The sequence below is a fragment of the Papaver somniferum genome, chromosome 11 (assembly GCF_003573695.1).
Source record: "Papaver somniferum cultivar HN1 chromosome 11, ASM357369v1, whole genome shotgun sequence".
NCBI lineage: Eukaryota > Viridiplantae > Streptophyta > Magnoliopsida > Ranunculales > Papaveraceae > Papaver > Papaver somniferum.
In genome coordinates, this window is record NC_039368.1 from 2,458,727 (window position 1) to 2,473,335 (window position 14,609).

Below are 14,609 nucleotides of genomic sequence, written 5' to 3' on the forward strand. Positions count from 1 at the left end.
TGAGAACTTCATATGTACTATTCGGTGTCCCTGCTGCTGCCCACGCTAAAACTGTTGTCTTTGCATCTAGAATTAGATCATCATCTGTTTTATTGAGATGTTTTTCCTCAAATCTTTTACAATTTCTTTCTTTCCAAATGGTATTCACAATAGCCGCAGGTATTAAACCTCAGATGTAGTTACCAGAATGCGAAAGTGGCGATGACGCCAACTTTCTACTTAAGTTTTTATAGAACCAGGTAAAACCCAAACCCAACCTTATTTAGGACAAGACTTGACCAAATCTTATATGCAATCTTGCAATATAAGAATAAATGGTCTTGCGACTCAAGACCACAAACTTTGCGTATAAAGATTTTACAGTAAATACTCCTGTGGAATGGAGTTTCCACCTGCGATTATCTGCTAGATCACCTCGAGCTGGATGGTTATCTCCTATATCAGTAAGGAGTGTAGAAAATTCTTGAACTTCTGAATTTTAGAACCCGCTTGAATTCTAACTTCCATTCTCCTTCCAAAGATATCATGGCATCAATAGTTAAATTTTTATATCGGGAAAGCTTATGGAGATTAGGATATGTTTTTGCTAATGACAGATCTTCATACCAAATGTCGTCCTAAAATGCAATAGAACTCCCTTAATGTAAATAAAGTGTTGAATTCTTACTAACCAAACCAGCATCTTCGGCAATGACACACCAACAAGATACACCATAGGTTTGAGTTATTTTCCCGGGATCAAATAAGAGAACTCAGAACCATATTTATCTTTTATTATCTTGTACCAAAGCTTGTTCTTTTCAACGCAAAACCTCTAACACCGTTTAGCTAGGAAAGCCAAATTCATTAATCTCTAACCAGTAACTCAAAAAAGAAAACCCTCAATGACCCCGAACACTACTATGTGACTCAAAATTTACCTCTTGACTTGCATCATAGAATATATTTTTCACTACTAACATTGTGATTTAAAAATTGTTTAGTGACAAATTCATTTACAAGTCAATCTTTAGACCCTGTGGTACGAAGATCACGAGTCACACGACTCAAAATTTGTGTTTTTTGCTTGGTGACCTAAAAGATTCTTAGGCCGCAATTTCTCTCATAGCCAAGAATTTAAGTCGTCACTGAAAATATTTTCCTAAATATGAAATATGTTGTTAACGTAGAATACAGAGAAGGATACACAAAGTAGAGATAAGAAGAGACATAAATTTCTATTGATATGTGTGGAATACAAAGGTTTCAGACTCTATTTATAGAGTTTACATACTTGGTACCCAAGTAATAGAGTTCCACTAAAGTGGGCATCTACATAATGAATTGACGTTTATAACACTCCCCCTAGATGACCACTGTATCTAAGCTAATTGCCTCATTAAAACCTTTTCACAAAAATTCGAAGGGCCAAAACCTGATTGAGAAGAAAAGAGTACAATCATGAGAAAACTTAGAACGAACTTGGAAATGCATATGTTGTCTCGTTAAACCTTGGCAAGGAAAACCCAGTGGGACAAAAGAGTACAATGTGATAGTCCAATAAATTTTTTTTTACTATGATGCTCCCTTTGACAAGTACTTTCAGTTAAGTTTTGGCCTTCAAATATTTGAGTCCAGAATTCCCAATTTCAATGAACGAATTTCTTGAAATCCGCAAGTTGATGAAATCTTCTTTTGTGTTAGTCTTCTAAAGTGGTATTCTCAAGTTTTCATTCTTCTTCAAATACATTGATGACTTGTGTATTGAAATGCTAGCTTCTCGGAGATAAGTTGCAGAAGTAGTTGATGTAATTTCTTCAAAAATGTGGCAAGATACATAACCAGAAGTGAATAACATTTTATTTGTGATCATGCCTTATGTGGATCAGAATGACATCCAAATTCCTAAGGTTGGTTAAGTTGATTTGGTCTAACAAAATGACCTAGTTAATGGTGGGAATCCACCAAATAACCGAAATTTGATACAACTTCCCCTTGGATGACCACCATGTTGAATTAATTTTGTTCACTAAAATCTTACCAGTAAAACTCAATGGGAAAAAATTTGGACAAAGGAAAAAGAGCACAACTATCAACATTTCGAAAGAAAATTAAATGTCGACGAGATGTTGCCTTGTGGACACCTTGTCAGGAAAAACCACATGGGAGAAAACCTGAAAGAATGCAATTTTTGACGTAAATATGGATGCTAATTTACTCAATTATATGAGTGATATTGAAAACAAGCACCAAATCACAACTATAGTCTATATCATAGACAAGTTTTAACTAGGCATGATATTTAACTGCATATTTAAGAAAAATAATATTTATGCTGCTAAAGCATGGATTTTTGTGTTTTTAAGGACTCCTCAAGAGACTTATAGTACTGTTGATATCATCGACTAATTAATATGGATTTTTGGTCTTGTACCAAATTTCTAAAAACACATAAAGGGTTGTTAAAACCTAACACAATCGAGTCAGGTGGATGTCTGAATATAATTTGAAATCCTACAAGGATTACAAATTTGAATATGCTCTCAATCACATATCTTGTGTAAATGCAATATGAATCCTTCAAGGAATACCACGTCAAAAACATTATACATAGAGAATAGAAAATTATTGAATCAATCCTAGGGGTTTTGAGAAAAAATAAAACCCTTAAATTGTCCTAGAAAGGAACATATTTCTCGTATAACGCTTTATGAGTACACCATCCTATAAGTAATAGGCTTGGCAATTTTAAGGTTTTAAGTCTTGAATCCAAAACTGTGTTAATTGAGAAATTAATCCAATCTAATTTGGATTGTATGCATGCCAACTAATCACATATGTCGATATTCCTCTGCAGAGGGTTTCACAACCACCATAATTTATTTTAGTAGCTACTGTAAATGAATATTCGACCATATTTAGCTTTTCACGATCCTAGAATATTTTTCAGTATATGCATACTTTGAAAAAAATTAAATCAACTAGTATCAGCACCCGCGGGCATTATAATCTCATCATTATTAAGTGAGAAGATGTTAAATTTGAGAACATGGATCATAAATTGGTAGACTCATTTGGAGCACTACCTGTAGCCTCTTATAGAACGTTACTTATCTGCTAGTTGTGACTGGATTTCCTCTTAATAGGCAAAATCTTATATAAAAGCAAAATGCGAAACTTCACGCTAATCATATAATAACAAACTTAATCGATTATATCGTGATGATAGAGAAATTGATATAACTTTTAAGTTAATGAATACCAACGTCTAGTGGTGTATAGTCTCTCCTGATTATGGCGGAAATATTTTCGTCTCATATACTAAAACAATCGTAAAGTATTATCCGATTCACTTAAGGATATAAACTCATTATAATTTTTGGACAATTGATATTGACTTCAAAACCCATAAAAAAATGTTCGAAAATAAAATAATATTGTAGTCTACTTGATATACAATTAAACATCAACCATGGATTTTATTGGTTACAACCATACATCTCCGAATAATTTTGTGACCTCTAAGGAGAACGAGATAATGATTTAGAATCATATTAAGGACATATTCTTTGTCAAACAAAATTATATCAAGATCTATATAATCACTACAAGGACTAATTATATGGGCTAACAATCGGGGTGCGCACCCATTGACCTTGAATGTCTTGCTATATTCAAACTACAAGTGAAACAATTATAAATTTTGGAAACTAATACCATAAAAGGGTAAAAATTTCTAAATATCCCTAAGGAATGCAACAATTTTTTATTTACTGATATTTGCAATTGGCTTAAACATTAATAACGATATCTCATTATAAGATCGATAGAGAAAACCAAACTCAATTGGCACAAGATGTTTCTTTTTAAGAAAATAAAGAAATCATAATCGTTATTCTTTGTAGAGAAAACTCTACTCTTTGCTGATGAAGATTTCTTTGAAGGAATAGAAATCAATGGTTTATTATTAGATAAAACCATATTTGACGGTATAATTTTAGTGATGCGTAACAATATTCAAAAATCGATGGATATACTACACCCTTTAGGCAAAGTTTTAGAAAATATGCTGAAATTTGGTGTATCCCCCAAATGTGGGTTCTTTTGGTTGTCGACGCTTTTAGAGATATGGGTTCTAAAGAAATTTTGCAATTTTATTTTCCCGAGGAATGCCCTATTTGTGGGGTATCCCCTAATGTTTCCCTAGGAATGACTTATATTTTTGTTGACACTTTGTGATTACCGATATGTATTTTCTTAATGTTTGTGTCGAACATCTTGATTTAGTTTGTGTGACTGTACAGAGGATTTTCGTGTCACTATGATGGCAACCGAACTTCCTACTTTGTTTTGAGTAAATCCCAAGTTAAGTGGTTCAACGCAAACAATGAATATCTTACCATCCAAACACAAATTCTATTAGGTCACTCAGGGTATTTCAGCTTATAACCAAGATTTCGGATCAATTGACCCTCTAAGGAAAATATGTTTTTTTAACGTCTAACCTCGTGATATTTTTATAGATCGTTCCTGATCTTGTAACAATGGATGATCAACCAAATGTTGTTGTTATCATTACGAAGATACAAAAGATCACTTGCTAAATGAATTGGTAGGTAACCAGTTTATGTTTTTATTTATTTTCTCAAGTATGTTCTATTCCAAACCCTTAAGAACCATATATTTTGATCTTGCATCCATGTAAACATGGAAATCTAAGTCTGAAGAAACAAATTGGGTTGAGGATCATGGATTCATAATCAATTGCGTGCTAGTTATGGGTAGACAAAGCCAAAGAACCGATTTGAGATGGTTTGTGAGAGAAGTGGGTTCAATAAAATTAATACTGTATTTATAGGGAAGACTGGGAAAAAGAATAAAACTAATCGAGGAAAAAATTTCCCCTTCAAGATCGTTTTGAACTTCAAAAATAATGAAAAAAACCACTGGATCTATGAAGAAAGATGCAGATTGTTGTCATAGCCACCCACGTCCACATGATCTTCATGTACATTCAATATCCGAGATACTCACAAACAAAGAATATGTGTAAATAAATAAAATGACGCGAACACGTATGCCGCCATCTAAAATCCTTTGCAAATGGAAGCCGGATGACAAGAACAACAAATCTACTTTGCAAACCATATATATAATGCAAAAGTACTTTGAGAAGGCATGATTACGAGTTAGATTGATGATGCATTAATTGTTGTGGAAGGGGAACAACAATTCTGTGATCTAAAATAAATTGGATGAGTTCAAACATGTCATACACATTTTTATTGCCCATTCGGAATGCATCAAATTGGCTCTATGCTTTCCAAGAGTTCTTATAATGGATTTCACATACAAGACCAACAAATATGAGATGCCATTGATGAGAACTGTCGGGCATACATCAACCAGGGCACCATTCAACGTTGCCTCTTTTTTTTTGAAAGAAAGTAATGTTTGAGGATTGTAACAAGTAAATTTACTCTTTTGGGAGGATGATCTTCCCAAAGTGATGATAATCGACCAAGAGAAAACATTGATGTATGCTATTAACAAGGTATTTCTGAGCGACATAAAAAGCTCTTTGTACTTTTCATATAGGGTTTGGCTAATTTTCGGGAGAAGGAAGAAAAGATTTCTTTTTAAATTACAAAGTCAAACCAAACCAAAATAAAATAGAATAATTAAATAAGTTTTTGTTGGTTCCCTGTTAAGAAAATTCTAATTTAAATTGTTAGGTTTTTTTAGGTTGGCATGAACATCATGTCGATTAATTCTTGTTAAGTATTTCTTTTCAATGTTTTTTAGGTTATAATCGGCATATATATCAATGAATAATTGTTGATTACTCGTGTTCTTCGTGGTTAAAAGAATACCACCCAAAATTGACAAACGTAAACCATCGTATCCATGAATTCTAGTTTGATATTTTTTTTTAGAAAAATCAAAATTTATCATGTTTTGAATCTTCAATGTCTTCAATCAAGTCTACATAGTTAATTAACAACTAACACGATTAATAAATAACATTAGATATTGAAAAAATAAGCCGTTAACAATTGAAAAAGTTATTTTTTTTACTTCAAATTAGATTTCGGGAAGAAAATGGATGAAACGGCTGCCAAGGGTCTTCGTATTCGGGTCCGACCATCCGTTGCAACTCCTCCAACGTGATGGGACATGGCCCATGGACCCTAGAAATCAAAATCTGGTCCGAAATGAGATGAAGAAGAAATAAGATTAGGGTTGATATCCGACCGTCCATTACTAGTAATGTTAACACATGTATACTCACTTTTTTAGGTTATAAAACTAGTCTTCTACGTAGTATAAAACATCGGTCATCCCCTAGTTATTATCTCTAACCCTATAACCATGGGATCTTCTATAAGCCGTAATCTTACAAATTCTGTGAGAGATTTTTCGAAAATGATGAGATTTTTCGAGATCTCGGGAAGAAAATGGATGAAGCGGCTGTCAAGGATCTTCATATTCTTTTATCGGATGAAGCTAAAATGAAAGGTTTTACCGATGCTTCTTCTAATGGATTACACGACACATTTAAAGGCATGCTTGAAAATGAATCCGCGAAGAAAAGGTGTGTAGAAGTACTGGTAGGTTTCCGAAAAGGGTTTGAGCATATGGACGACTGCGATTTAATCGGTCAATAATAAAAGAACAATAGATGGTGGTGATTATACAGCAACAACGAGATACACTCATGGTGATGATTCATGGGGTAAGTATCTCTGTTTTGCAAATGAAATTGTTATTTGATTTAGTTGGATGAATGTATATTGTAATTAACAATAATACAGCTAATTCGGTGGGGTACTAGGAGGAGTTCACGTTTGAGCAGATATGTGGGTATTAAGAGGATTTCACATGTGTGCATATATGAGTAGATATATTGTTCAAACTCATAAAAAATTCATATGCCAAATAAATTATTTTTAAGTAAAATAAATGATAGTAAATCTTCTTATGTAAGAAAAAATAAGTTTTAAAAAGTTATTTATATGCAAGGCATTGTATATTTGGGCCTTGTTTGGTAAAATTTATGATTATCTATTTATAATTATAGATAATCATAAATTGATAAATGATTATGATATAATCATTTTCAAAATAAATTTTCCCAAACACTTTTTTCATACGATTGATTATCTTAAAATGATGATCTCAAAAAGGAGAGGACAGAACAATGATCTAGGATATTTTTTTAGTCCTATGTTGTTTTTTTGTCTCTCTCTTAATACTTTTGAGAAAATAAGAAGAAAAAATTCAATTTGAGTTTCTTAGAAAAAATAATTGATTATAATAAATTTTCAAAACAATTTTTCCTGTTTATGGAAATAATGGATTTTTTCAATTAGATTAAAATAAGTAATTATTATAATGGTTACCAAACGCATATAAAATCCATTATAATCTACATAATGAATCATGATCTGATAATCCATTAAAATAATGGTTAACAAACATCCCCTTAACATACGAAACACATGTTAATGATTAAGTTAATATTTAATACACATAGCTAAAATATTAGTATGCTAAAAATAAATCCTTTATTATAAAAGAAAATTTATATGCAAAAGCTCATTTGCAAATATTTATATGCAAGAAATGGAAAATCATATCGTAAAATGCATGCATATCTTGTTTCTAAATCTATGAATCATCCTTTTTTTTTCTTTGATAGCATAGAACAATGGTCTCTATACTACTTCCGAAATCCTTTATTTAGGAATTTTTTTGACGATTATAGGATTCGAACCCAAACCTCACGTATGGGAGGAAGAATAAGAGTCACCGGACCACTTGATGGTTCTCATCGATTGATCATTTTGATACATGCACAAATCAGTTTAGATTATTTTTGTGTGTGTGGATATATTAGCCTTTGGTTTCTCTGTACAACCGCTCAATGCTTACAAAGGACAATAACAGATTCACTAGAATCCCATCGTAGATAAATGTGCCCTGATTGAGGTCTTGAATATCTTAGATCATTTCACCCATAATTTTTAGATTAACTATTAAATCTTGTATAAGAATTTTCCAGTTTAATGAAACATTATGCTTCTGCTGACCCCAAACACACTGTGTGACATATCTCCCTTTACTTATTATTAGCATCACAACCAAAATTTATTCATATGCACCAAAATTTACATCTTGATCTAAAATTAATTTGTCGAGTAACCTGTTTTTTTCTCTCTTTTTTTCCTTCTTTTGAAGCCTAGTTTCCTGATGATAGTCCTCGTGGACCATAATCTTCCACATGATCTAAAATTTATACGGTTTCATATCCACATAGTAATGAAGTTTAAACCTTGTCGTCTAAAGTTTATGAGCCACTAAGCCCAAATTTAACCATGTCAGGGAAAAAAAAAATACAGGGACCTAAAATTTGTCTAGTAACCCACAAGTTTTTTAAACCACAATTTTTCTTATAACTCATAATTTATGTCATGACTCAAAATCCTTATTGCTCACAATAATTCTATATTGTATTCTAAAAATGACCCATTTAAGTCTTTGATTATGATCTGCCAAATAACCCAGAAATACTCCATTAAGCGCCGCTCTGCTCAGATCGGCTCCATTACAGCAGATCAATCATCATCCGTAGCTTACACCCATCTCCCCTATCATTTCTGTGATTTTCGGTTGGATATGATTTTATTTTGTTTTTCCGTTCCTGCATCTTCCTCTAGTTGGTTACACTGTAGGGTTAGTATATCGTTGAATTAATCAGCGAGTATAGTTGTGTAATTTTTTACGACAACGTTCTCTAGCAGGTTCAAGATGTTGTAGAAACTAAAGATCCTTCTCTTTCAACTATTGAAATTGTTGTTATGCAATCAACTTTTGTTGTGGCCAACAATGAGTCTGGTAATTCTCCCTTGGTAGGATGCGGTCTTCATAAAACTTTTAAACCTTGTACTAGGTTTGTACCTCATGTTCTGATGTTGCATCTGCAAATTCCTATAACCCTTATCTGTTTATGTTTTACTGTTGGTTTTATTAGTTTGAGTCATGTTCTAGTTTTAGATTTACCTGTTCTAGAATTAGTAACGAAAACAAAGATATTTGCAACCCGTTCAAGATCATCCTCAAGTTCATATACTACTACAACTGCTGTTATATCTCCAACGCCGAATCAGCCCGCCGATCTGTTCCATTACAGACACCCAAAGACCGATTCAGATTACTACTGGTACTTGAGATAATTTAGCTACTGTTTGAGACATTTTGGTTACTTGAGACACTTTGGTTATTTCTTGGATACTGTTACTACTAGCTGGGTCATTGTTACCTTGATTGCATTAGGTAATCTAAAACTAAAAAACTCCAGTTCATGTTATTTACATGTTCTGATGAACATTGGGTTGGATTTGATCCAGTCACTGCCCTGTGCTTTGACCCATACTGCCTTTCTTTTGAAAATCATGTTGACCCTATATGTTTGGTCCTCTCCTTTGCGAGAAAGAAAGTTTTCTGAAACTGTTTTTAGATCTGGAGGGATAGATTTGAAAGGCAAGAATTGGTGGAGATACTACAGTCAGTATGACTGTTTGATGGTTTTGCAAAACTTCTGTAAGGTTTCCGATTTCCTAAATCATTTGTTTCATTATACATTGATTTTAGCCTCTTTTCTGGACAAAAAGAAAATAAATAAATAAATAAATAAAAACAAATCATCAAAAGTGAAGATCCTTGGTCTAGTTACGGGCCTTATCCCATCCTTAGGAACTATTTTTTGGGGACCATGGTTTTTTTTTGGGGGACCATGAATTTATTTTGGATAAAGACATTAGAAGTAAATCTAGGTCACCCCTTATCTAAATATTTATATTAATACCTAAATTACCCTCCTGATTAATTTTGGATAATGATTAGTTAGTGTTAATAATAGTTAGTGTAATGATTAGTGAAATGATTAAGTTAAAGATAATTTGTGAGATTAAAAAATCAGATGGTTTTTTTTTTAAAGAAGTAGAATTATTGAGAGAGTAAAGTTAGAGAAGATAAAGAAGGAAAACATCAAAAACGATGGACTTTACCAACCATAACCGGAGGAAGGGTATTTGGATACCCAGGTATGCTTCAAACTTAGATAATGTTAGTTGAATTGCTCCAAATTTTCAAAAAAACTGTAAATTTTTAGAGTATATTTGGGCTTGTTCGGTTACCTTATGTGAAGAACAGGTTAGAACTCATCTGAAAGTGTAGTTCGGTTACATCTTCCAAACACGCAGGTTACCGAACTCGCTCTTTAATGGAGGTTTTGATCGTTCGGTAAACACACATGTTACCGAACTCTATTTATAGGGTTTACAGTGTAATGTTCAGTTGGTTCGCAAAGTTTAACCCAACATCATATCTAACCGATCTCCACATGTATGCAATTAGTGAAGAGTTCGGTTTGTCAAGATTTTTTGTGAACAAACCGAACAGAGTAGGCAAAGTTCGGTTAAATCATAACTCAACATAGTGGGAAAAATAACACAGTTCGGTTACATTGTTTTTTCTTTTCTTTTTTGTATTATGGGTAGAGTTCGGTTACTAACTAGTTTTAGAATTTTTTGCGAACCAACCGAACACAATATATTGGTTTTAAATGAGGAGTTCGGTTAAAATTATTTTTTGCGAACCAACCAAACACAATGTATTGGTTTTCAATGAGGAGTTCGGTTAAAACTATTTTTTACGAACCAACCGAACTCGGAGTTCGGTTACGAAAAAATAAATTCGTGGTAACCGAAGTGTTCTTCGTGTTTTTGGTTTCAGAATGTTCGGTTACAAAACTAGTTTTTTTTTTTAAACTATTCCTAACCGAACATGTCACTTTAACTTCCATTTAAACCATATTTTGATGATTTCTACTCAATTTACCCAATCATTTGATGATTTCTACTCAATTTACCCTATCAAAAAATGAAATAAAAACGATTGATGGGTTTTTCAATCGAACGAGGAACGTCAAGCAAATCGAGAAGAATAAGAGAATATTTTTTTTTTCAAAACTAAAAAATTTCGATTCCTCTCCAATTTTTGTTTTTGATTTTGATTTTGGTTAATAGATTCAGATTAGATGTATATGATTAGATTTTTTTAGTTATTAGGTTAGTTTTAATTTAAATTAAAGTAAAAGATAAATGTGTATTTACCTATCTTTAGGACACTCCTTATAAATATAGGGAGGTTGGCCTAATAAGACCATGGTCCCAAAAAAATCGTTCATCCTTGGACCCAACAAAGTGTTTCCGGGTAGGCTTGGGCCAGAGACTTTTTGGCACAACCTAGTGGTTGACCAGTTCAACTGCTGGACACATGCTTGAAATGTTGTGTGTTATGCCCAGAAATTCGAAACAACAAGTGGCTTTCTTCCCCCTCAAAGGGTCTTGATTCTTGAAGGATGCTGGCAGTATATGAGGATAGCCCGCGTGTAAGAACAAACGAGCTAGATTGATGTGGTATAGATATTTTGTGTGGATGTGGTTTCATTTTGGGTGCTCTTTTCTTCCCCGACAAAACATTGTGGAACTCAAACCCTACTTCTTTCTTCTCGCATGAGTCATATCATCACTTTACTTGATTCCCTCAAATTTTTTGATTGTTTATTTTTCAACACCTTTTTCAGTTGGGTCAAGCCTAACTCGATGAAAACCAATCAAAAAATCCACAATCCCTATCTGTCTAAGCTAGCTATTGAACTCTCTGCTAAGTATGCTGTTGTGTGCATGGAATAATATTGTACGTAGAATCAAGGTATATATACTGATTGCCAACAACTGTCTACAACAGTGGTTAAGGCATCCCCTTTCGTCCATACTGCGGATGGGAGGTAGGAGGTTCGATTCCATTTTTTCCAATTTCCTCTAAGGATAGAGTTGAGATTCGATCTTGTTGATGGGATGGGGGTTGGATTAGCACTGGCGCTAGTCCAGCTTGCTAGGACTTCTCGGGGATGGGCCTAGCTATGCCGTATCAAAAAAAAAAAAAAAATACATATACTGACTGGGATTACTAAGAAAAAAAAAAAAAAACTTAAAAAGTAAACAAACTCCAAATTTTCCTTTTAGAAAAGGATTGGAAAGATTGCATAAAAAGAAAAAGAGATAACAAAAGCTATAATTGTTTTTTGTTGTCTACAATACTTCGTACAATTCTTTTTAAGTAACACCGCCCCCACCGCATCGCTCCACAAAAGACTCCAGAACTGTTTATACCAGCGATGGATATATAATTTTCATTCCATTTTTTTCCGATGGTTTGCTAAGTTATACTTTATAGTGGTGTCTTGGATATATTAATGTTTCTATTTATTTTCTGTTCCTTGTGAAACGGGATTTATGGTCAAAAATATTTGTTTTCTTCTTCTTTGGGTGCCTTTTCTGGTCAAAAGATGCATTCGCAGTAGGTATTGAGCTTAAAAGAAAGAAGCGAATAAAACAGTAAATTTCACTATTAAAAACTCTGAAAATAATTTATCGATAAATTTCACTCTATAGAATTACAAAAGAATTCGAAGAATTAAGTATGAGCTTAAAACCGAGAAGATGGCCTGATTGCAGAGAATATGTCCCAAGTCATTCAAACTTAAGAGCTCTCTTAGCTGCGAGAAGCGTGTTCGATAGAAGCATTGCAATGGTCATGGAATCCGCTCCACCGGGTACCGGAGTTATAGCTAAAGCTCTCTCACAAGCCTCTTCATAGCAAACGTCCCCAACAAATCGATAGCCGAGATGACTTTTCCGATCGATGATTATATTATAGACAGTGTCAATGACTATTGCTCCTGGCTTAATCCAGCAACCCCTCACTAGATATGCCTTTTCTGCAGCGGTGATAATGATATCTGCTTGTCTAATGATCTCTGCCAGGTTCTTTGTTCCAGGGTGCACAACAGTGACCTTAGCAGCATCTTCCCTTTGTAGTAATAGTGCGGCAGCAGGTGCAACAATGTCATTACCGCTACCATTACCAATTACGACTACTGATTTCCCCTTTATACGAATTTCATATCTATGCAGTAATTCTATGCATCCTTTGGCTGTACATGGAATGAGGGAAGGAAATAAAAACAGCGGCTCATGATCTCGCGTGGCAAGAACCCCGTTGTTTAGTGGATTATATCCATCAATATCTTTCTCAGCTCTAACAGCATTTAAGATTTTTGCCTTATCGATATGGCGGGGTAAAGGCAGCTGAATGTGGACGCCATGAACAGAAGATTTCTCATTGAATTGCGAAATACGCTCGAGAACTTCTTCTTCTGCGGAACCGGCGAGTGATTCCTATCCCCAACTAGAATAATAGCTAACATTGGTGTGACACCAATTGCATCCTAAATCCTCCATATTTCTATGGAGATTTCATCTCCGATTTGTTTCGCAACCGCCTTTCCGTTAAGTTTCACCGTCGGAATTTTTGTACTCGTTGGCATCGCCACAGCAGTAATACTAGAATTACAACTTCGACGCTGCATACTGATTGAGGCACCAAAGCCGGCAGGATTTCGAGGTTTGCTAGAAAGAAAAGCTGGTGGTTGTCTTAGACGAAGAGAACCACTTTGGGTTGTATCGAATTTGGAAAGACGAGCTGTTGCTGTGGATGAAGAACAGCTTGAAAATACTGTTGACGCCATTGCTCAAGTGAAGATGATGAGAAAGATGGCTTAGAATATTAGGGTTTTCAGAGAGTAATTGATGCAAGTAATGGAGCTAGATGCTTCTCTCATATATTTATTAAAAGAAGAAGCAAACGGAGTCATAATCGGATTCCAATTTCTTTGCACGATCAGAAATCGTTTTGGTGTCAGAACAGGATTCTTCATCAACAAGTATAGCTAAATAAGAGAAACCGTTTTGGTTAGAAAAAACACGACGGGTGTTAGGGCCGGTGAATATCCGGGGGTCCTATTAATACATCAAAAAGGCAGCCCAAGCGTATCAAGGTCATTTTGAACCGAGAGCAGCCTTAGACCTCATAAAGGAACATAACCATCACCATTAAGTTTTTCAAGCCTAACTAACCAAGAGCCAACGACAAATTCACATTGTCAAGCTTCCGTATTTTGATTGCATCAATATTCTTCGTCGTACAAGCAGGTACATGCACTGACTGGGTAATACCTAACTAGAAAAACTAGTTGACACTGATGGTTTCACAGAAAAACTCGGAATTTTCCTTTTAGAAAAGCAAAGAATCAAGAAAAGAGAAAGAGATCCAGAAAAGCTATATGCAGTTATTAGTAAAGCATGACCGAAATGATATGTCTTGCTTTATGTATATCTAATGTATGTTCATCATTTCTGTTTTGAAGATAGAACTTCATCATTCCTGTTTCCCGTATTAAAATGTTGTTGTCCATCTATAGCTAGCTTTTTATCTTCCAGTAAAAACAACTTCATTGGGGTGCCCTGAACTTCTAGTCAGAACAGCATCATGCCCTACATGGAAACCTATAACAGAGAAAAGGCAACAAAACTGCAGAGGCATCATGTTGCATAAGCTAAGATAAGTTAATAGGGAATGAAGTTAACTGCTGAGTGATCTATTTATCGATAATTTCTATAGTCTGGGAATGAAGTTAAGTTAACCCTACTATGTATGGATAT

The 14,609-nt window shown here is 34.1% G+C and overlaps 1 pseudogene; it reads right to left on the reverse strand.

Annotated features, from left to right (window-relative positions):
* Window positions 1-12,578: 12,578 nt before the first annotated feature.
* On the reverse strand, window positions 12,579-13,636 carry LOC113323918 (annotated as a pseudogene).
* Between the last annotated feature and the right edge of the window lie 973 nt (window positions 13,637-14,609).